The sequence below is a fragment of the Thamnophis elegans genome, chromosome 7, assembly GCF_009769535.1.
Source record: "Thamnophis elegans isolate rThaEle1 chromosome 7, rThaEle1.pri, whole genome shotgun sequence".
Taxonomy (NCBI): Eukaryota; Metazoa; Chordata; class Lepidosauria; order Squamata; family Colubridae; genus Thamnophis; species Thamnophis elegans.
In genome coordinates this window covers 32,143,374-32,167,640 of record NC_045547.1, presented here as the reverse complement: position 1 = coordinate 32,167,640, position 24,267 = coordinate 32,143,374, and the positions used below count along the sequence as shown (strand labels likewise).

The 24,267-nt window shown below is 37.6% G+C and overlaps 1 protein-coding gene across 1 annotated transcript in view; it reads right to left on the bottom strand.

Moving 5' to 3' along the window:
- Positions 1-22,685, bottom strand: part of GRAP2 (GRB2 related adaptor protein 2) — a 65,905-nt gene extending 43,220 nt beyond the window's left edge. The window contains exon 1 of the mRNA XM_032221535.1: positions 22,461-22,685. The gene's annotated coding sequence lies outside the window, so the exon portion shown is untranslated. The remainder of the gene's footprint in view (positions 1-22,460) is intronic.
- Between the last annotated feature and the right edge of the window lie 1,582 nt (positions 22,686-24,267).

Here is a 24,267-nt window from a genome sequence, read left to right as displayed (position 1 = left end):
AAATTACCTAAAGGGCATACAAAACAGTAAAAATAAAGATTTTAATATTAGATTATATACAGATATTTTTGTGATATGTAGGTACACTAATGGATACACTTAAGAAATTATTTTTGATACACCTATAGTTACATTATATCACACTGCACCTATCAGTTCTCCTCCTAACCTAAGTGACTTTCCAGACAATGATTTTCTCATGGCACCAATATAGGCCCTCTCCCAGGAACGTGTCCTCTCATAAACATTCCAACAAGAAAACATAATAATTCTTATTTTGCACTTTCCAAATCACTTTGTTTGCATACTAGTCCCTTCCCCTCTGAATTTATCCATGTCAGGTCTTCCACCTATGGAGAAAAATCTATTTTGATCAATCAGTTGTGATTCAAGTATGGGTAATGGTTTTTCTTCATTGTCCAACAAGAATAGTTATTTGTTTCTGAATTTCTGTTCCTATTCTAGCCCTTACCACCTCATTTTTGCCATGTCCATAGGAGAGTCTGACAGATGTTTTTACAATTCAGCAGCTGCTTAAATTAAAAGAGAAAAAGTCTCTTTCAAATCAAGCTTGCCTCGTGGTGATTTCCAAGTAGTTCTTGATAATAATATGCATTGCCAATTGTTTTCTTCTTGGATGTTCCCCCCTCCCCCATATTTCCAATTTAACCTGATGCCCTGAGATTTTCTGAGATTTTCTGATAAAGTTCTCTCTTAAGGTTCAGTACTGTACAAACATGAATTATCTCATAGGAGAAGACTTAGTAAGGACTATAAGGAAAGCAAACATTATATCCCAGATGTCAAACTCAGTTATATCACGTGATGTCACATGACATATCACAATGGGTTTTGCCTTTGTGGAGCCAGGGTGGGCATGGCCTGTGAGCGATGCATCTGGCCCGTGGGTTGCCAGTTTGACACTCCTGGACCATTAAGGTATTCCAGAAGCATCCCAGGATTCCTCCTCCCTGTGGCCTACCCCCCAAAGAAAAGATTCTGAAGTGCAGAAGCTAAAGAGAGGCATAAAGTACTGCCTTTGGTTTTGATTCCAAATTTACAAGATTTAGACAACTGCATTTTTAGTTTGCAAATAGTCTAAGACAGTGATGGCTAACCTTTTTGTTATGTGCCAAAAGCATGGGCCACAGCGGCCATACATGCTCACACCCATAATTCAATGCATATGCAATCACCTATGCCCCCTGCCCCTTACGCAGGTGCATGTGACCCTCATGCATGCACGCGTGACCCCTCCATGCTCCCCTGCTCCCCATGAATGCTCCTCCCCCATACCCAGTTTTGGCTTCCAGGTTGGTGCAGGTGGTTTTTCAGGCCCAAAATGGGGCGCAGGGGGCCTTGTGCGGTGCCTCCGCACCCAGTTTTGGCTTCCAGATTGGTGCAGGCCTCCTGAATCATTTTTTTTTCCTACAGGGCAATTTTGTCCAGGAATTAGGGCAAGAAACTCAGGGGAATGGAATTATTTGCCATCAGTCTCCATTTTGATGAAGGTTCTGCTGCTATTCTATTTCGTTAATCGTTAATCCCTGAACTGTAATAATAAATATACTTTAATATGATTAAAAAGTGCCAGTCCCTGAGTGAATGTACAGTTTTGCATTTAGTAATAACTTGTTGCAATTTAATTTAATAGGGAGAGAGTTAGTATGGAAAAAAATAATAATGAAAGTCTCCTTATAGGATATTGATCAGTTTAGTGAAACTTGTTTCAACAAATTATGTAAATTAAACTAATAGACTGGATGTAAACCGTTTACTTTTTATAATGCAATAGATTTTCAAGCACTTTCATTTTTATGACTGTATTACATAATACAGACTTGTGTTCCCATCAAAATTATTAGAGTCAAGGGCAATACAAATTATGCAGTGATACATTGATTCATCCTCTGAAATATCAATTCCTTTATATTTGGTTAGTCAGCCTCTCATATTCTTACATCTAGCAGCTATGTTGGGATTGCAATTCCAGAATTCCCTTCAGCTCTGCTAGTGGGGAATTCAATTTGAAAATAATGGCATTACTACCTAGAATTTCTTTTGACAAATGTTAATCTATAGCTATAAAACTGGGCTAATAATATCTTTATACCACCAGTTCTTTCAGAGCAGTTTCCAGGATCTCGATTTCTTGGCAAACTATGAACATCTGGAGAGAAGCACTTTGCATGTGTTGCTTTCCACACCTTCAGTTCTCTGTCATGAAGTATAAAATAATCATAAAAATGTAGGTGGATTTGAAGAGTAACAAGATTGGAACTTTTGTTCAGCTCTAATTTAGTTAGCATTTGAGGTTAATTGGGGTTTGGCTCTGGCTGGTTTTTTCACACTTAAACTGGTTCAACCTTTTCCTAATTAGTTTGGCTCAAGAAAGCAGTGCTGTCAAAAACTGAGGAGACGGTGCACAAGAAGGTGTAACCTTGGCATGGAGGAGAGTTTCAGTTGTCATGTTTTGTAGTGAACGTCAATTAATCAACCAGTGGATGAGACTATAACTTCACAAGAAGGGGAGAGTTATGAATGGGAGCTGTCCAGTTTTCTTAATCTTCCATCTATTTCTGTCTCAGATGTGTTACACATAGAGCAATTCATCCTTGTGCCTGACAAAAGACAGGTAGTTTAAGATATATGTAATGGCAAGTCATTAATATGGTGTTATTTCTTTAGAGAAGCATCAACACAGGGCAGGTGTACCTTTCTTTACAGAATCTTACCAATATATCTTTGTCAACACTTGCTGAGCTGCTCTGATCAGGTTATTTCCTCAAATCTATATATCGCTCAGGTTCATATAATGCATTTATTTGTACCAGTCACTGTACTGCAGTAGTATGTGTATTTAGCTCCAACATTAGATATAATGCTACAGCATTGTAACCCTCAGAGTTAAGTCATCCTCTTTAATTTTTAATAATAATAAACTCAGTTCCATAGATTTTAGGGAGGAGAAAGGAAGATTTTTTTGTATCTTATAAACCACATGCGAACACTACTTCTGTCCATGAATAATGGCTATTATGAATAAGAAAATGTCAGAAAATCCTGGTTATCTATGGCAACAGGGAAAAAGTCTTGGCTAAAAAAATGTGAAGAAGATGAATGACCAGGAATTAACATATGTATTGCTTCAGGTTTGATGTTTAAGAGAAAAACAAATGCTTTTAATACTTATGGTTTTGAAATTTTATTTTAAACACATCCAAGAACAGGCACAAGAATCTTCTTGCATTCTCTATTAAGGATTACAAAACATTGTTTTAGTATGAAATGTTTTGAATTTGAAACAAAGTTTTCTGACCGTTGCATTGAAGGGCTTTCGCTTTTAAAGAGCTTTGGTTTGAATTCAAAACAAGTTTTGCTAACTTGTTTAAATTTGAAACATTTCATGAATAAATTGTAGAATAATTTGTTTTAGTTCTGAATAACAGTATCTTGTTAGGTGCTGACCAAGTTCTCTGTGGTCCTATTAGGCCCAACACAAGTCTGGAACACTGTGGTCTTGTGGTTCACCAATCCAGTTACTATGGTGACTCTTTTAAAATAAAATCCGACGCGATTGGCTATATAGTCTGGGTTTAAACCTCAGTCACATGTCACATCATTATTTCCCCAGATATACTCTGGTAAATGAGGCATCTTGGTGAAAGGAAGATGCTGGATGTGACTACAGCTTTGATCATGCTTAAAATTCCTCTGGAAGTATATATATATTTTAATGTACAACTGTGGTGGGAGAAGAATAAGTACTGGGACAGAAAAAGTGGCGAGGGAAGGAAAATTTACACATGGGGATTGGGGAAAAGAAAAAAAAGAATGACAGCAAGCACTGGGATAAGAGATTAGAATAGACAAGGCAGGGGTCCAGTGGTGGGATTCATTTTTTTTTACTATGGTTCTGTGGGCGTGGCTTGGTGGGCGTGGCATGGCTTGGTGGGCATGGCAGGGGAAGGATACTGTAAAATCTCCATTCCCACCTTACTTCAGGGGAAGGTTATTGCAAAATCCCCATTCCCTCACGATCAGCTGGGATTTGGGAGGCGGAGAATAGATGGGGGCGGGGCCAGTCAGAGGTGGTATTTACTGGTTTTCTCAACTACTCAAAATTTCTACTACCGGTTCTCCAGAACTGGTCAGAACGTGCTGAATTCCACCTCTCCAAGGGTCCCAGAAATAGGAGTAGTTCTGTTCTAACCCTCAACCAGAGGTATTTTCAAAGAGGCAAAGGTGGTCGAAATGAGGAAAGCAGAATTATGATATCATAATTCCCGCTGCATTTCTATGTCCGTCATAATATCCCACACAAATCCAAAAGGATGCAGTTTGTGGCATGATATTGCAATGCTGCCTTAGTCATGAGGACCTGTAGTTGTACTTCCCTCAGCCCCAGCAGCCCCTTTAGGTAACCCTCCAGGAACTCTTCAAGGATTGCGTACCTGCTTTAATAATCATTATTAATAAAATCATACTACAGAAAAGCCTTGGCTTTATTGGTTAGGTTTCCCTATGTTAATGATTGAGAGTTCATTGTTTATAGAATTATGTACAGTTTTTCACCGTACATAAAATAAAAAGTGGTTCACTCATCATATTGGGTCATGGCTCATTTTAACCGGTTTGTAGAATAAACTATTATATCTGAATTTACACAATATATTAAGCCAAAGTGAATCATCACATTATGGCTAGCTATGATGTGTGAACCAAACCAATATTTTCTCAGTGTTTGAAGTTCCATTTTTTAAATAGCAGACTGATAGCAAAGGAGAGGAATCATTAGAAAGAGCGAGTAATCTTGTGCTACTGTTTTTGCGGGACAAAGAAAGGAGGAAATTTACATAAATAAGAGTAATACACATTAAAAAGAATATATCTATTACCAATGTGAAAGTCTATGTATTTCAATAGTGACTGTGATAGTTTATATGATTTTCCCTGATTAGCTTCTATTAACCTAAGCAAGTGAGAAAATTGCCAGTAGAATACCATTAAAATGTGCTACATGGGTGGTTGATTTCCTTAGTAAGAGAGAGAGAGAGGGAGAAAAACTCAATTGATCTAAAATTCTAATGAGACTCATTTGATCATACATTAATTTTCGGGATGCACACTATCCTTTTGATAGTATTCCAGGAGATCTTTTAAGCACCAGAAAAGAATTTCTCCTAAATCCCATTTCTGTTTCTGCTGGTTTTAATGATAATCTATTTGAGTCACTTCATGTGAATGTTTATGAAGCACCTTAAGCTACTTAATCTATGATGGGCTTGTTTCTAACATCACAATGCATAACTTGCTATCTATTACACGAATGCTAATTTAATAGGCACGGATCTTTAATTAATGCTATCATGGCATAGTTTCCTTCTCCACTTCCCCCTCTCCTTGAAATTAGATAACAGACAAACATAATGGGTGCCTTGGGACTGTGAAGATCTGAATGGATCAAAACAAGATCAGATTGGCTCTGATTGTTTAGAGATTAATCCTAAAAGTTATAGTTCCTGTTGTTGGTGATCAATCTGGCCTTAGCTCAGTTGTAATATGGACTCTAGATGGGGTCACAAAACAACTTAAGAAAAGGCTCCACTGTCTGGGGATCCTTCTGAGCTTGCTAATCTTTCTACAGCCACAGATAGAGGCTGTGGCCAGAGGGCCTTTATCAGTTCTGGCTAATGTGTCAGTAGTGGATCTTGGAGCTGGGGCACCATGGCAAAATAACTCATGCACATCATTTTATATATAGATTCTTGTAATGCACCATACTTGGGTTGTCTTAGAAGATGAATTGGAAGCTCTATGTGGTCCAAATGTAGTCTGCTAAAACAGCAGAGTCAACAGTGTTATATATTTGTTGGCAATTGTTGCACGGATTACCAGTTCAAGACACTGGACGCTCCCCTTAAAGCCCTTCAGGTTGCCCAGGCATAAATGGGATCACCTTTCCTGACTTGATTCATTCCATCCTATGTGATATATAAAATATGTTGCCTCAGCCTTCTCGGAGGATTTGTTATTCTCTAAGACAGTGTTTTTCAACCTTTTTTGTGCAAAGGCACACTTTTTTCATGAAAAAAATCACGAGGCACACCACCATTAGAAAATGTTAAAAAAAATTAACTCTGTGCCTATATTGACTATATATAAAGTAATTTTCCCACGGCACACCTTACACTATGTCACGGCACACTAGTGTGCCGCGGCACAGTGGTTGAAAAACACTGCTCTAAGATAAGGAATTTCCCTCCTCCTCCTTCATCTTCTAGCCTTCAAAAAATCCCTCTTACTCCACAGCCCATATAGGCACTGTTGGGTTCCTTTATATACAAAAATATTCAAATAATGTTGAACAATGACATTAAAGTTTTGACTGAGGACAGAGAATGTTTTAAGTTAATATTGTTTGATCTGGGTGCAGAAAAAGGGAATGGAAGTATTTTTGGTTGTCTCTTGGAATGAGCTCTAATTTCTATTCCCGCTTTTTATTTTACTACTAACATACATATATTTTGAAGAACAGTGTCAGCGTTCTGGAAAATATCACTCCAATGATACTCCGAGACTGGCATTTTCTCAAAGCTCCCATTTATTAGAATAGGTATACAGGCACATCTGGGAAAACCCGAATCTGAGATTTCTGGGCTTTCCCTTAGTAAATCAAAAGTCCAAACCCATCCCTTCACCCATCAGTCTATCACCTCATCCAATCCCAATCCATCCCAACTCGAGACATCACTCCAACCACTCCTCCTCCAGATGCAGGAATACCATGACTCTGACCGAACAGAAGAATGCTATTTTGTCTAACTACATTCCCTCTACTAAATCCCTCCTCCTATTTCCCGAAGCATAAGAATGTGGCAGCCTGGAAGCGTCCGGTGTTAATATGGCTTCCAAAGCTGACAAACAGAAGCTGGTTCTTGGTTCTATTTTTCAAGTGTCTGGTTTATTTATTCCATTAAAAATATGCTTAGATTTTAAAATGAGTTTTTGTTTCAATGTACATCTCTGCACAAACTTAGTAGTGTTAACTTAAACTTAACTTAAAGTTATAACATAGTTTAAAATCTACTGCACAGGACTAGAAGAAAAAGCAAAGACCTGGGGCAATATGTGTGTGTGTGTGCATGTGTGTGTGTATTTATGTATGTGTACATAAACACACACACACACACACACACACACACACACACACACACACATATATAATGGAATGGTTTGCAATTGCCTGACAATACATGAAGACAAGGGTGGTCTGGTTGTCATCTACCAGCTCAGCTAGTTGTAGCTTTATTGTGTAACTCAAGCACATGCTACAGAAATAACCACCAATCGACCATTTTTATGAGAATTTTATCTGCTGAGGATCTACAGCAGGGAGCCACAAAATCTTCTGACCTATTTGTTAGAGTGCATCTAACAGTACTTGGAGCTTTGTGCAAAGTGTATAAATGAGTCATTTGACAGTTTCAGGTTGACTGAAATAATTCTGCTACACTTATTTCTAAACCCAAAGTACTATTCACAAATTTAACACTATAGGAAGAAAATATTGTATATTATTACTATTCAGTGGGTGTAAACTAGTTCCAAACAGGTAGCTTTGGAATTTTGAGAAGTAATTTTGAGAATTGTTTTTTAGCTTTTAGCTGTTAGGAAACTTTGGAATAATTTCTATAGCATCAGGTGAGCTTCCTTCAATAATTAGCAAAATAAGTTTTAAATATCAGTTTAAGGACTTCAAAAAATCTTGTTTTGGAATAAACAGGCAAAAGGGTATTAAACATTGATTTTAGAAACAGACTAGGGATCCAGATGGATTTGAAATAAGATTTTAAAATTAATTATAAAAATGCTTTCTGTGGGAAAATGTTGATGTTTTGAATTCTTAAAAAAATGACAGAATGGGACTTCGAAGGTTGGACATTAGATGGAACCAGAATACTACAAATAAACAAGAGCACTTAAACGGGACTTACTCATACAGAACGGAGCAAAATATTTAAAAATTGAATGTACTGAGGGATATTTGTGAACCTACATCCCAGAAATTAACTTTAACTCTGACTCTATAGATAGACTGCGCTTAAAAAATATTATGGAAGAAGAATACACACTAAGATTGATTTGAAAGTAGATTTAAAATGACAGATCACAAGAATGATATAAAATAAGATGCTATACGGGGTATACAAATGAAATTGGCTGATGTCTTAGTAATTAAAAGGGATATATAAATAATAAACCAAAAAAGTGACCTGGATAACTTTCCTACATTGGATATACAAAAGAAACTTGTTAAAGTTTTGAAATATTTTGTGAGAAGAGACAGAGAAAAGAAATGAAATCAAGTCCTACAACATTATTTGAAGGTATTAAACATCAAGATTGTTAAAAGAGGAAGACATATGAAGTTGGTTTATTTGTAAGGTGAGCAGATGTCCCGATTTCAGCGGGATGGTCACGCTTTATAACAATTTATCCCGTGTCCCGGGCCGTTTTAAAAAAGTCCCAATTTTCTGGCTTCATGTTGAAAGCCCAGTGGATTTGCTTAAGAAATCCTAACTGGCGCAAGACAAAAGACACCCTGTCTAATCCCTCTCTGTCTCTGTCTCAGTACTTTCAATGAAGATATTAAAACATTAAAGCAACAAAACGGACCCCCCCGCGCCTCTTTTATTCACTTTTATAAGAAAAAATGACCAAGTACCATAGAGCTCCAGGAAACACTTGGCTAGAGAGAGAAGCGACTGTTACTTCCTGGATTTTCCGGAGGGGAGGGGCACGGAGGTTGGAGATCTGCTCCAAAATGGTGGCAAAGTTTCTTTGAAAAATATTTCCCTGACTAATTTCACCATTTCAATTTGCTCAGTTCTTTGTATTAACATCTACATCATTCTGGGTTGACTTGTAGTGCAAGCCTGCTGGTAAGTGAGCTGGGTTTTTTTCTTTTATTTTTTTAATGTATTTTAAAATAATATTTTATTTATTGTGCATAGGATTTTTTAAAATTCTGTGTGGATTCTTTTTTTAAATTGTCTTAGACTATTTAAAAAAAGATTCTATCCAAAATAAATTGAAGTGAAACCATGTTTAAAAATTCTATGCACAATACTTTGAAATATATTGTGCATAGAAAGAATAGTTTGAAATGTTTTACTTCAATTTATTCTGTGTGGATTCTTTTTTTAAATTGTCTTAGGCTATTTAAAAAAAGATTCTATCCAAAATACAAAATATCAGCTGCAGTTATTCACTTAAGAACTGTGGCAAGAATGGTGGTATAATGGGCTTAGTGACCAAAGTTACAATGGCATTGAAAAAAGTGACTGATGACCATTTTTCACACTTAGCGACCATTTTCACACGTAGCGACCGTTGCAGCATCCTCATGGTCACGTGATCAAAATTTTGATGTTTGGCAACAGTTACAATTTATATTTGTAAATTGTAGTTATGTTGAAATAAAAAATATATTACAATACTATTTTTGCGTTGTATGAAAATTTTTGTTGCTCCATATAAAATTTTTAATCAACACTCCCCCCTCCCCCGGTCAAAGATGTCCCTCTTTACCAATCTGAAAATCTGGTCACCTTATTTATTTGATAGTAGTGTTTTCCATTTTCTCCTGACATAATTCTCACCATGGAAACCATTTAGTCAGCTTCATCAACCTAGCTGATGAGACAGTCAGCGATTTGGAACTGCCAAGGTTCTACTGGCTGCTTTAAGGTTGCTGCAGAGCACTATTCTCCATAGCCATTTTTGCATAGACTGCATCTGCCTCCCTAACAGTCAACACAACTCTACCTAACTAATCTATACCTGCCATTGTGATAATTCATTCTCTGCCATCAACAGTAAGACTCAAAATAAATATATAAAGAAAGATTGACAGGAAGTCTCTCCTTTTGCCGTAACCACCACTTTCCCACTCAACATTTCTTTTTGCTAATCTTGGTTAACTGCTGCGCATTTATGTCAGAAGCACCAAAGCATTTCCAGGTTGAAAGGATTAGCAGGTGACATCACCATTGCCTGGGGGACGCCCAGTTGAGGGTTCCTTTCATGTCCCTGCCAGAAGCTGGAGTAAAGGAGAGCTCACTCTGCCTCAGGCTGCATTCGGGTCTCAAACATGGGTTGCTAACCAGAGGTGGTATTCAGCAAGTTCTGACCAGTTCTGGAGAACTAGTAGTGGAAATTTTGAGTAGTTAGGAGAACTGGTAAATATCATTTCTGACTGGCCTCTCGCCCATCTATTCTCTGCCTACAAAAGTATCAGTTGATCAGGAGGAAATGTGGATTTTGCAGTATCCTTCCCCTGGAGTGTGGTAGGAATGGAGATTTTACAGTATCCTTCCCCTGCTATGCCCACCAAGCCATGCCCATAGAACCAGTAATAAAATTTTTTGAATCCCACCACTGTTGCTAACCTCCATCCCAGCATCCTAATCAAGTAACCATTGTGTTCCTCTTGGCTAACTTTATCTATATTGTTCATAATGGGATAGTGACCAGCAAATGCACCAGTGGTGGGTTTCAATTTCTTTTACTACTGGTTCGCTTGTGTGTACACTCGTACTCACACACAATGCTTCTGCATATGCGCAGAAGCATCTGGGTGGGTAGGCGGAACCTCTTGCCATCGCCACTACCAATTTGCCCGATCCGGGCCGAACCGGGAGCAACCCACCTCTGAAATGCACTAATAAGGCAGTTAGCTCCATTCATCTTTAACACTGTGAATTATTTAAGGAGTGAGGAATTGTTCTTAAGTAAAAACTCATCACGCTTAGTTGAATTATTTAAAATCACCAGGATTTAACAGTATTTGGGAAACGAGAAAGGTTCTGATTTGGAAAGTTTAGTGCATTAAATATAGTACTATTGTTTCCATTGCTTTTGATCAATTGTTATTTTGTACCATGATATATCAGGTTTCTTTCATCTTTTATGTAGCCTTTGATTTTCAACTTATAGTTCTCTGAATGAAATCTAACAAAGTAAAATTGTTTTCTATATTTGCATATTAAGCTGAGCAACTGTGATCCACCCTACCTATTTTTATTCAAAGATCTGCTTGACTATTTCAATTCATGATGATAGTCATGCTGAAAAATATTATACCGCAGAGCAGGTTCTATAGTGTAAATAAATTAACACACAGTATGGATGCCAATTCATTTGCATGAATTGCCATAAACTATAGTCATGTTCATTTTTTAGAAACTGAAATGAGAATTTTAGAAAGGATGCTTCTATTCCATTCTTTTTGAAATCAATACATGTAATCAAGCATTTTTCAAAACGTATTAGCAAAAGGAATTCCAGTCTACAGCAATAGTAATAGCAGTTAGGCTTATATACCACTCCATAATGCTTTAAATCGCTTTGAACAGTTTAAAAATGTCAACATATTGACCCCAACAATCTGAGTCCTCATTTTGCTGACCCCAGAAGGATGGAAGGATGAGTCAATTTTGAGCCAGTCAGGATTGAACTCCTGGCTGAGGACAGAGTTCGCCTGCAATACTGCATTCTAACCACTGTGCCACCACAGATTTTATCTGTATGATTGTCTTTATCTATTATATTTCTATAATTGTCTATGTTGAGACTTACTATAAATCCTGGATGGGACATTGTCTGAACTTATGGTGCCAGAAATATGATGACAAAAACCTTTCTAGTTATCTTTGTAAATACTGACTACAATTCAGCCAAACCCGAAGAAAGTTTCAAGATGTATTGATAATATCATTCTCATTTGGTAATAATGAGAAATTACACCGTGAATTTTACGCATGCTTGTTCAAAAGTAAATTCAATTTTGATGATTAGAATTGCTTTCAGAACAATAGAAAGCAAGGGTACACAGAATTGTAGTCAAAGGTAGTAAACCTGTAGTAAGCTCAATAGGACTCTTCCCTGAACATGCATTCATAAGATTCTGTTGTAAAGTACATATTTAACACTTAGTTATAGAAATCTAACATAAATCTTATCTGGCTGAATTATTTATTTCTTTGTTTATTTATGAAATTTATTTGCCACCCATCTTATGTCCAATGACATATTCACTTACTATTTTTTTCTCAGTGAAGACTAGATAAATTAAATTAAGCTATATAGCACTCTAAAGCTGATTAAGATTGAACTGTATTACAAAATATATTTCATACTTTTTCAGTCAACTCTAATACAAAGAAGGATCAATGAAAAGAGGTCCTTGAAGGGCAGTTTATAGATAATTAATTGGTATGTGGAGAGAAAAAAGATACAATAGGTAGTTCTGTAATTCTGGAAAGCTTCAATGCCATTTTGTGTTAAATTTAGATTTGCCTTAGGCTGCTTCAGCCTGTTGTAGTTTCCCTTGAACATAGAATGTTGTGATATATAGTATTATTATATCTATATCTGGGTATTTTTATTCTCTTAGATATTTTTTATTTCATGCAATGTGTTCAAAGCAATGTGGTTGCTAAGTGAGACATGCCCTACTTTTCAACTATTTTGCCATAGTTGTTAAGTAAATCACTGCAGTTGTTAAGTGAATCACATAATTTTTAAGCAAACCTAGCTACCAACATTGAATTTTGTTGTTGGAAGCAGGAAGCAGGGCAGGCCATGCCATGCCCACCAAGCCACACCCACAAAATTGGTAGTAAAAAAAATTGAATTCCACCACTGGTTGGGAAGTTGACTTTACTTTTTAATTTAATTAGTAAATGTTTTAGAAAAACTTTTTTTAAAAAAACTGTTTCCGATTGTATAAATGCCACACATGTAAGAATAGACACATCATTGTAAGTGTAGTAAATGCAAAGAATCTGCTTTGGAGGAAGAAATGGCTGACTGAAGACGGCTCTGTGAAAAGTGGAGCTGACAACCATAGCAACCTGAAGAGCCAGTAAGTAGAAACAAGGAGAGGATGTGAGATTGCCCACTAATGCTCCAGGCAGCTGCTCCTTTTGAGACCGAGATAGCATTTAGAGCTCAGAGAGATAAGGCAATAGTTATCTTGCTCAAACTGTGATCAGAACTTTCGCAAGGACACTGAGTTTTCATGCTTCCCTTTCAACTCACTTTCAACTCACTGAAAAGATGATTAACTGCTTTTCAGCTATTAGGAACCTTTGGATTGACAAATTTGCCAGCATTGGATAAATTTTCACTTCAATCCTTTATTTAAAAAATTAATTACAATTTTAAGAACTTGTTTTTTTAATATCTTCATAATAAAGAGCAAAAGGATGATTACAACTTTGATTTTAGAAAGTTACAGACTTAAGGTTCCACTAAGGTATTGAAGTAATATTTTGGAAAGAATGGTAAAGAAAGTTTTCCATGGGAAATTATTTTATTGTTTTTTTTTAAAGATAAGATTTTTAAGGATACTTAACATTACAATTAAACGAGAAGAACTTTTAAACTCAACATAGGACACCCCGCTCCTAATCCAGCATTCTAGGGAAGCAGAGATATGGGCACATAGTGCCAGCAAGTTGTTAGTTTCGTCTCATCCAATTAGCAAGCAGAAACATTGGAAAATTGGAAGAAGTATAAAAGTCTTTTTGTTTATTTCATCAGCAGCCTTATCTCACAAATATGGCTGAGCAGTGTAAATAATCTTCAACTTAATTAGTCAGTTGCACAGTGTAGAACTGGTTACAATCGGTTTAGTATTAAAAATATAAATTGACACAGGGATTTGCTCCCCAGCTCAGTTAGGATGCTCTCCATCTATTTGTTGTGAGCAGAAAATTAAACAGTATAGATCTTGCTGCTCTCACTGCCAATCCCAATTGCCAATGTTCTGGAGGACAGAATCCTCATTCCCCATTCAGAGTGTGCTGAGAAAAGAGATTTGTGGATCATTTTAGTTTGATTGCTTCCCCCATTCTCAACATCACCAGCTGGCAAAATAAACACATCTGCTATGAATGTCGGTGGTTTTGACAAATGATTTGACCCAGGAGATTAACAATCTGTCAGAAATTGACCCTGCTCCATGGACAAGGTTGTCTCCATTGACCTACTGTATGTACAGCCCAAGAAAAATTAATTACGCCAGCAGCTTGTAAGATTCTGGCAGATCGAGAAAGGAGAATCCCCTTTCCTCTAGTATCATGCTTTTTTGTGCTTGTCAACTCTTTTAGAGAAGAGGAGAACCAGGCGCAGCCAAGGGTGGGAGCCAAAAAGTCCCATTCCGGAGGGTAGAAACTAGCTAAATAGTTTCAGTCTGGCTCCTGCATTTTCTAAACCACTAGTAAAGGACTAATTCTCTGAGTTGTATCACATCTGATGTGGCATTCCACTATTATTTTTCGAGCAAGTAATCTAAACAATTACTATAGATAGTCCCTCCAAGAAATGATTTGCAATAATGAGTGTTATTCATATTGTACTCTGCCCTTATAATATTCCCTGAGGGTTGTGGGAGATTATTTAGATTGTTTATGACAAGAATAGTCCATTATCATGCAAATAATTTGTACAGATTTAAAGATAGGATACACATTTTATGGGAAGCTGACATTCAAAATAATTTTATATTAGTAGTCAAGAAAGAAGCATGGGGTGAAAAACTGCTGGCATTGCAAGAAAAGATACCCATTCTAACTTTATCCTGAACTGTTTAGAAAAGACAGCATTTTATAAAATGTTAAAGCTATTTGCAAACAACATGTGTTTGAAATCCAGAGACTGTTATATTTTCTCAGCAATGGGATTTGGGCTGTCTCCTAATCTGTTCTCTTAGTTTTAGAACAGCTGCTCTGTGATTTTTGTTCCAGAAGAAGGCATTTTTTTCAACAATCCTGCGAGATTAACCATTTCTATTGCTGTCTTTAAATAATTCTCAGAACACCCGTCTAATCTGATTTCAATTACACTTTCAAAAATGACTGAATTGCTACCACAATCATCAATCACCTCTACAAATATTTAAAGGTACTGCAGGATTTCAATTTTTCAAAGACTGTTTTGTTAATGATGCTTTTCTACAAAAGAAATTGAATCACAACTGTTTTAATTATTAGATCCTATTTCACATGATAGCCACAAGATAGAAACTATCCTAGATCATCTCCAAGTATCATTTTGGAATTTCCCAATATAAACTTGTAACAGGAACTCACTCTTATATATATAACTGACCTCATTGTATTACAATGCATGAATCATGAATATGCAACACACACACACACACACACACACACACACACACACCCCACACACATCATATACTGTACATATTTTATGCATGCATATATGTTAATTCTAAAATTATATTCTTTAAATCAGAAATTAAGCTATTACAAATTTCTGCCTTGGCCTCAAACATAATAGCAACTTCTTTTTTTGTACTACTAAAAGTGAGGGGTTTTTTCAATGTTTTGTTTTCCTTTTTAATTCTAATTTAAACAAGAGCATCTTCCCTATTTTATTAGCAAATCAATTCATTTAAAAGCTTTGTTTATCTAGGTTTTTTTTTCATTCCAGAATCATAGGCTCACATTTAGGCCATCAAGCCTAACATTCTATTCAGTGCAGAAGTTCAAATTAAAATATCTGAGCCAGATGGTTCAATCAAAGGCCTATCTATGTGCAACATATCTAAAAAAGGGGTAGACTTTCAACTGTTAGATTGCAAGTGCTATTTCAACTTTCTGTACCTTCCTGAGAGTGCCCCTGGATTCTGCCACCTGGATAATTGGCAACACTGCAGAACTACTTAAACTGTTAAAGACTTGTATAATGTTATCAACATTGATTTCTTTTTGTTCCTAGGTTCCATTCAAAATATAAAATTAGTAGATTTTATAACTGTTCTTGTTGTCTTTTAGAAGTTTTTGGAGAATGCTAAACTCCTTTTCTTACAATTATGTAAACAATCTAAAGGAATAAACAAGCACTACAAATTATTAGCTGCTATTCTCTCTCTCTCATACACACACACAAACACACAGATTTTATGGTAAATTGTCTGAAGTGGGGAAAAAAGAGAAATCCTATCGATAAAATGCTGAGATAAAATATTGTAAATATATTTTACAGTAATGTAGGAAATGTTAAGTGGAGACATTCCTTACTCTTTTTGAAAATTAGATTTGTAGATTTTGTTACTTCAAAAGAAAAATTCTCAGAAAGATCTGTTAGAGCTTTGCAATACAAACTGTGGTCTGAGATTTTTGGCCTTGTACATTTTAACAGCAGTATTACTTTCTGTTACTAGCATCTGATTCTCTGATTATTCTTGTGCTTTGCCTCTTTAATCTGCTTTTTTATTTAAGAACAAGGAGATCTGGGATTAGTAATTTTTTAGAGGGCACGTTCACAGGTGAAAATATAGATCTTCTAAGCAGTAACCCTTATTTTAATATGAGCACCATGCTTTATTCTAGCTGAAGACTTTCAGCAACTCTGGGAACCATTTTTACACTGCCTTTGATTAGCTAAACACATTCATAAATGTGGGTGGTATGAATGTGAAATACCATGTTTTCCCGAAAATAAGACAGGTTCTTATTTTCTTTTGCCCCATGAAATATGGCCTTGGGGTTATTATAGGGGAGGGCTTATTATTTTCTGGGGCAGGTAAGAAGCGAGGCGCACCTTTTACCTTTCCAGCTCCATTGTGTTCCTCACCATTGTGCTCAGGAAGCGGCTGGTAAAAAAAAGCCCTTCTCGCAAGTTCAATCAAACATCTTGAAATCACGGCAAGGGGTTTTTTTTAAACCAGGGGCTTCCCTGAACACAATGGCGAGGAACGCGACGGAGCTGGAAAGGTAAGAGGCATGCCTCGCGGCCCAACACTGCCCACCTCGCCCCAATGATAAAGGCAGCCTGCCTGGTTCCCTTCCCCACCATCCCTTTAACGAGGGGTGGCAGGTGGGGGGGAAAAGCAAGGAACACTTCTTACCTTTCCAGCTCCGTCACGTTCCTCGCCCTTTCGTCCATTGAATACCCTTGTGAGTTTTTTTTCAAGGGGATTCAATGGGCGAAAGGGCGAGGAATGTGACAGAGCTGGAAAGGTAAAGGCACGCCTTGCTTTGCCCCCCCCCCACCTGCCAACCCTCGCTAAAGGGACGATTGAGAAGGGAACCAGGCAGGCTGCCTTTATCATTGGGGCGAGGTGGGCGGTGTTGGGTTGCGAGGCGCACCTCTTACCTTTCCAGTTCTGTCGCGTTCCTCATCCTATCGCCCATTGAATCCCCTTGTAAAAAAAACCTCACGAGTTGAACTCATGAGGTTCTTTTTACAAGGGAATTCAATGGGTGAAAGGGCGAGGAACGTGACAGAGCTGGAAAGGTAAGAGGCGCGCCTCGCTTCTCCCCTCCCCACCTGCCACCTCTCGCTAAAGGGACGGTGGAGAAGGGAACCAGGCAGGCTGCCTTTATCGTTGGGGTGGGCGGTGTTTTTTTGCGCAGGCGGGAGGGGGTGATCGCATTGCTGGCCTGCCGCTGTTTTTGCAGTGGGCTCTTTGTGAGTGGGAGGGAAGGGTGGTGGTGGGGGGAGTGGAAGCACTTTGCTTTGCCTGCTGCTGTTTTTGCGGTGAGCCCTCTTTTTGCCCCGCAAGCTGTACTGGTAGGTGGTACAGTGGTAATGGCGGTGACCGGTTGCACATGCACTTAAATAGTTGGGGTGGGCTTATTTTCAGGGGAGGGCTTATTATGGCACATGCTCTGAAAAGCCCGATTGGGCTTATTAGCAAGGCATGTCTTATTTTCGGGAAAACATGGTATTACTTCATTTATATTTAGAAATAATTTTCAATCTCCTTTAATTCAATCAGAATAGAACTGGAACGGACTTTGGAGATCTTCTAGTCAAATCCTCCTGCTGAAGAGGAGACCAAATACCATTTCAGATAAATCTGGGAATTATAAACACCCAAGGCCGTCACATTCTTTTTTTTTAACTTGTGAAAAGCTTTACAATTTCTCCTATGCCTCCACCCATTTATTTTTGCCTAAAGGCTTCTTTTTATTATGTGGGAAGGAGTGTCATACTCATGTCCCAGCCTATAGTTTGGGTGGGTGTGGGTGGGTGGCAGTGGTGGGTTCTAGATCCCGTTCCAACCGGTACGGCCTGGCGGCGTCCACATGGACATGTGCAGTGCACGCATGCATCTTAGTGACTCCACAATGCTCCAGTTGCTCAGCGGAGCATTGCACAGGTGCTGTGCATGGAAGCGTTGTAGATTTAAAAGACCAGTAAGGAGCTCGGGCGGGCGGGCGGTCCCTCCAGAGCACCATACCAGAACAGTATCTGGTGCTCTAGGCAGGCTCCAGTACGCCCATACCGGGGCATGCCGCTTGCAACCCACCACTGGTGGGTGGGCTTGTATCATTGGGTACTTGACCTCTCCATATGCCCTGCTTTTTATGCATGTGAGTCCATCAACATGACTTAAATTGGAACTATCTTCTGGTTGTGAGTGCGACTTGGCATTCTTCTCCAAAACAGAAGTACCCTTTTCTTAGTAGGAGTCTTTGCCCTGGCCTAAAGAGCTTACATGAATCTAAGAAAAGTGGTGTGCATCCTAGCTAAAAGTATCAACCTCACATCATCCCTCATCACTACTCTGACAGAGGAAATGACAGACATCAGGACTGCAGTCAAAATAACCAAAATTGTGTGGTTGTTAATTATCTACCAAAGCGGGCAGGTCAGGTTTGTGAATCTTTTAAAGGTCATTGCTGTTTTAACCTAACCAACAATGAGAATTACTTTGAAGCAAAATGAGCCAAACTTAAGACTCTAGCATCTTACATCTCCCAAGATCCAGAGGGATGGAACTGGTCTTGGCTCACATCATGGTTACCTGATTTGGAATCCCAGGGAAGAAATGTTGTTCAAAAAATTTTATTTATATTATTTGCCTTTGTATTAATCTTCTTGGTCATTCAATGTCTTAGATTTGTTTTCCTAAAATATTGTACTTTCAAGCCAACTAGACAGCAAACCTACTGGTTAATTGTTTTCACTGTTTGGAAGTTTCTCCTTAATTCCAGGTTGCATTTCTCCTTGTTAGTTTCCATCCATTGTTTCTTGTTCTGCTCTTTGGTGCTTTGAAAAATAAGTTGAACCCCCCTTTGTGCGTTTGTGTGTGTATGTGTGGGGGTAGCTCCTCAAATATTGTAATGCTGCTATCATGTTCCCCTTCGTCTTTTTTTCTCTAGACTAGCCAAATCCAAACCCTGCAACCATTCTTCATGTTTTAGTTTCCAGGCCTTTAATCATCTTAGTTACACTTCTCTGCACTTTTTCCAAAGTCTCAACATCTTTTTTGTAATGTGGTGACCAAAACTGGATGCAGTATTCCAGGTGTGGTCTTACTAAAGTTTTATAAAGCAGTATTAATGCTCTTCTTGATTTTGATTATATGCCTCTGTTTATACAACCAAGGATTGGATTAGCTTTTTTGACTCCCTCTCATAGTTACTGTTTTTGAGCCAGGTTGAGCCAAGCAATATGATCATCTTGCTTGCTGCATTTTGCACAAATTTAAGCTTGCTTCAAAGCAGGATGTAAAATAGGTTTCAGAGTAATTGCCAACAACAATAAAGCAATAAAAATAAAACTATATCAAACGAAAGTACATTTGAGTACTGTATGAAGATGGTGACAAAGTGTGTTGTCCCTAATTCAAGGCGTAGCCTACTAATCCACAGAATTGGATTGACAATTTCTTGGCCAATGATAGCTTTCCCTAAGAAAATTTCCAGGGAAAATATACAGTATTATAGACTGGATTAGTGAAAAACATTCAGTTTCCCAACTAAAGAAGAAAGGGGATGGGGGTGGTAAAGAGAGGAAGAAGTAATTCAGCAAATACATGCTTACAGATTTTTCCTCATAAAAACAAATGAAATAGCCTACCTGAGAGCAACAAATAGCTTTTAATTAAATACTAAAATGTATGTGCAGTAAACATTTTGGAGACTTAGTATGGGCAGTCATAATTTCCCAAAGCACATACCGTATATTCTAAACAAATTATAGGATTTCATTCAGTGAATATGTTTCCATAATGAATTTGAAGCACCAATATTCAACCTCATTTTCTTCTTCATGAACATGACGTTACAGATCAAACTGGGCAAACTAGGTCTGAGTCCTAGCAGGAAAGATAGTTCCATCTGCTTATTCATGATCTGAATGAGCTTACTTCATCACTCTAAATACTCCGGAGTATTTTTTGGAGTATAAGGCACACCTTTTTTCCTCAAAAAAGAGGCTGAAAATCTGGGGGCATCTTATATACCAAATACAGCATTTTTTTGCCTCCCAAAGCCCCACCCCTTCACCAAAATGGCCGTGCATACCCTTATGGAGGCTTTCAGAGAGCTCCTGGGGGCTAGAGAGGGCAGAAATGAGCAAACAATGGGCCGTTTTTTGCCCCCCCCCAGCCCCCAGCAGCACTCTATAAGCCTCCATAAGGCTATGCATGCAATTTTTTTTTTAAAAGAAATGGGCTTGTTTTTGCGAAAAATGGGGCGTTTTTTGCTCGCCCCCCCCCTCCGGAGTACTCTACAAGACACCGCAAGGCTATTCATGCTTTTTTTAAAAAAAAGAAAATGGGCCCGTTTTTGTGAAAAATGGGCCGTTTTTTGGAGATTTGCAGAGTGCAAAAACTTTTTTTTTCTTTTTGGAAAGCTCTTTAACTGATTGATGAGAATTAAATTGATCAAGTGCTGTGCCAGCAGAAACACTTACCTATCTACTGTATTTCTCTCTATTTCTCTCTATATATCCATCTACCTACCTACCTACCTACCCACTCATTCTCTCTCCCTACTTACCTACTGTATTTCTCCTCTCTCTATCCCTCTACCTACCTACCTACCTACCTACCTACCTACCTACCTACACACACTCTCTCCCCATCTACCTACTGTATTTCTCTCCCTCTCTATCCCTCTATGTACCTACCTACTTTTTTAAAATTTGGCTCTTCAAAACCTTGGTGCGTCTTATACTCCAGTACATCTTATATTCTGAAAAATACAGTAATTTATCTTGTGAATGATGTATCACCTTTCTTGAAGTCATGCCATTTATAAAGCTTGCAAGGTCACTTTGCAAACTGCCCCTAACTTTGTTCGCCTGGGGAATCCTTGCAAAAGGCATGACTATTGTTTTAGAAAGAGATACTTGGTTCAAACCTGCATGTGCTACAAACCACTGCTTTCAATGACTTTGTGCAGAACTTTAAATTTTGAATTGCCTAAGTAAGTTTCTATTCTCATGCTTCTAAGATGTCAGCTATTCTATGACTTTGTTCCATTTAATATAAACCATTTATTCTATTGTTTTTATTTTAGAGTATCCCAAAGATGCTTTATTTCAGATAATATAAAGATGCATAATATTGTCACATATCATATAAATGGAGGTGGAACCAAAAAGAATCTTGCTAAGAGAGGACCTGGGTGCTTCCATGGCAGAAATAATGGGAAAGATCAGCCATTAAACTAGTAGCAGAAAGAATTTATGTCTTAATTTTTCAAATGAATTATAGAAGAAGAAGAAAACCTATGCAATAATATGTCTGGCTTATCTTTTGGCTTGTAAGATGCAAACGTGGAATGCACAGTTGATTTTCAAGCATACCAGAACATACAGTATAAAATACATGCATAAAATACAGAATGTTGTCTAGCAGTTTGAATTTAGAGCAATTATTTATTTATTTTGTGAATGTGTTATAGTATTTATCTTCAAATATATCAGAAAGAAACAGTATTAATTGTTCTCACTGCTAATGTGTAGCATAAAGTAGAAGAGGATGAAAGTATGATATATTCTTGAATTCACTAAGACTAATGAATCATGATAATGAGACTGTACCAACGCATAAATCAGAATGTTACAAAAGCATTTTCTTCTTTGACTTTCTAGAATTAGAAAAAAAATCAGCAAGAATTTCTAGGTTTTGTACTAACTGTATTTTTTAAATGAAGCTGTAAATCTCATGGAGTGCATTGACATAAAGTTCTGAACATCAAATAAACCTCATGAATAGCTTCAGAGACTTGGACAAGAGTTAGTAATATTAAGAGTTAGCTTATTAGTCAACGTCTGGATCAGGAGTGTCCAATCTCTGCAACTTTAAGACTCGTGGACTTCAATTCCCGGAATTCCCCAGTCTATATAATCAAAATTGCTCCTTTTCTTTAAACTCTATAAAAGCTGAGGAGGAGTAAAAGGAAGAAGAGAAATAGCAGTGGCAGTTAATTGTGATCCAAGCATGACAGAATCACCAAAAAATTGAGCCGGAGTTCTATCCTGAAATAATATTTTCTAGAACCTTACTCTGAAAGAAGGAATAGCTGTCTGGCTAAACAACAGAGACTCTCTGTACTGCAGTATTTCATTTAAGTCCTATTACTTCTATTTTAAAAGATGTTACACAAATATTGATCACATACCTTTAGGAGAATCTTGGCAAGTAAATTTGTTTCTGCTTGTTAGATCCCACATACAAAGGATTCAAGATGTCAAATTATGCTGGAGTTGTGTTCCATAACAGATAAGAAAATTTCTTGCCCCTGACTAATACCTTTGAGAATCATTCATGAGGCTTTTATCACTGATATGTCCCTCCAACTGAAACTTCCGCCTGTCATACAATTAAGATGCAAGCCACAAGGCATGGAAGAATTCAAGTGTTCAGTACAGGCTTGGTTAAAACTTGTGGTTTTCTTTCTTTCTTTTTCAAACAATATGTCATTTTGCAGTCTTGTGTGATTGAGAAATTTCTTTATGCCCAGAATTGCATTATGTTCTGTGGTTTCCTATTTAGAATTTCCTCTTATGCAATGCTGCACAATATAATTAAGACCTTAAGGAGCATGGTGGCTCACATGGTTAGGACGCTGGGTCAGAGGTTAGCAAGTCTGCATTTGAGACTCCATACTCCATGCTGTGTTGGTGGGGTGAGTTCTCATCCTTTGCTCCAGATTCTGCCAGGGACATGAAAGGTGTCCCCAGATGTGCATCCCCTGGGCAATAGTGATATAACTGCTAATCCTTTCAATCTGAAAGCATCTTGGTGCTTCTGACATGAGTACGATTAAGACCTTTAGATAGAACAGATTTCAAAATAATCTCAGCTATCCTATTTAAATAGTAGGGATATTCCTCCTTATTCCCAAAATAAAGGAAACAATATATTGCCAGATAGCAGTCAAGGCAATTGGATCCTGTCCAGAGGTGTTATTCAGCTGGTTCTCTCTGGTTCGGCGAACTGATAGCAGCGGCTGCGGGAAGCTCCGCCCACCCACCCTGACGTAAGCATTACGTGCACTCACATCTGCGAACTGGTAGGGAAGGTAAGTGAATCCCACTGCTGATCCTGCCTCTGATTCTCCAAAAGTAATTTGAGCCTGGGGTGTAAAGTGTTTTCTTCAGAGAGATTTAAGTGATATCTGCTTTGTAGCAAAATTGCAACAGAAATTCCACTCCCAATTCCCCAACACAGGTAAATTATCTCTATTAAACAATAATCTCAGTTGCTCCCTACTCACAAGTAAATATGAATTTACTAGAATGATCATTGACTGTTGTACCATTTAAGATTATTAAAGGTAATATATTACAAAGACTAGCTAAACAAGAGCCTGCATAGTTAAAGTTCTGATTTTTTTATTGTCTGTTATACAAATAAGTATACAAATACTGGCAAATAAGTAAAGGTTGGTTACCAATGCTTCATTATTATGGCATTTCAATCACACAGAAAGAATCACAACATATAAATGAGGAAATGTTACACACACACACACACACACACAATTTTATCCAAATTTGGAATCTTGTTTTAATTGTTGGAAGAGAAATATAATTATTACATTAAAACACTTTTTAGCAATTAATGTTCAGCTATTCAACTACTAACTGTTTGCAAGTAAAAGTTCCCTTTACTTTTTTTTTTTTGCAAATAGTTAAGAATTGAATATTAATTGCTAAAACAATACCCAAGCAGGAGAAGATGGGTGTATGTTTAGATATATGGTTGATCAGTGTGGAAAAGGATTGATGGGCTAGATAGAAGTTTGGTTTGTTCCAGTGTGCACAGTTTGTTCTTGGGAAAACTGTGTTAAATAATTTGTGGGTAATACATGTTGAAAGAGAAAATGTTAAGCAATGCCTGTCTGCTCTCTAGTCTGCCTTCTCTTAGAGAACTAAGGTTCTCTTAGTGATTTTAAAAAGAAGTTAGTCATGAAAAAGATCAAG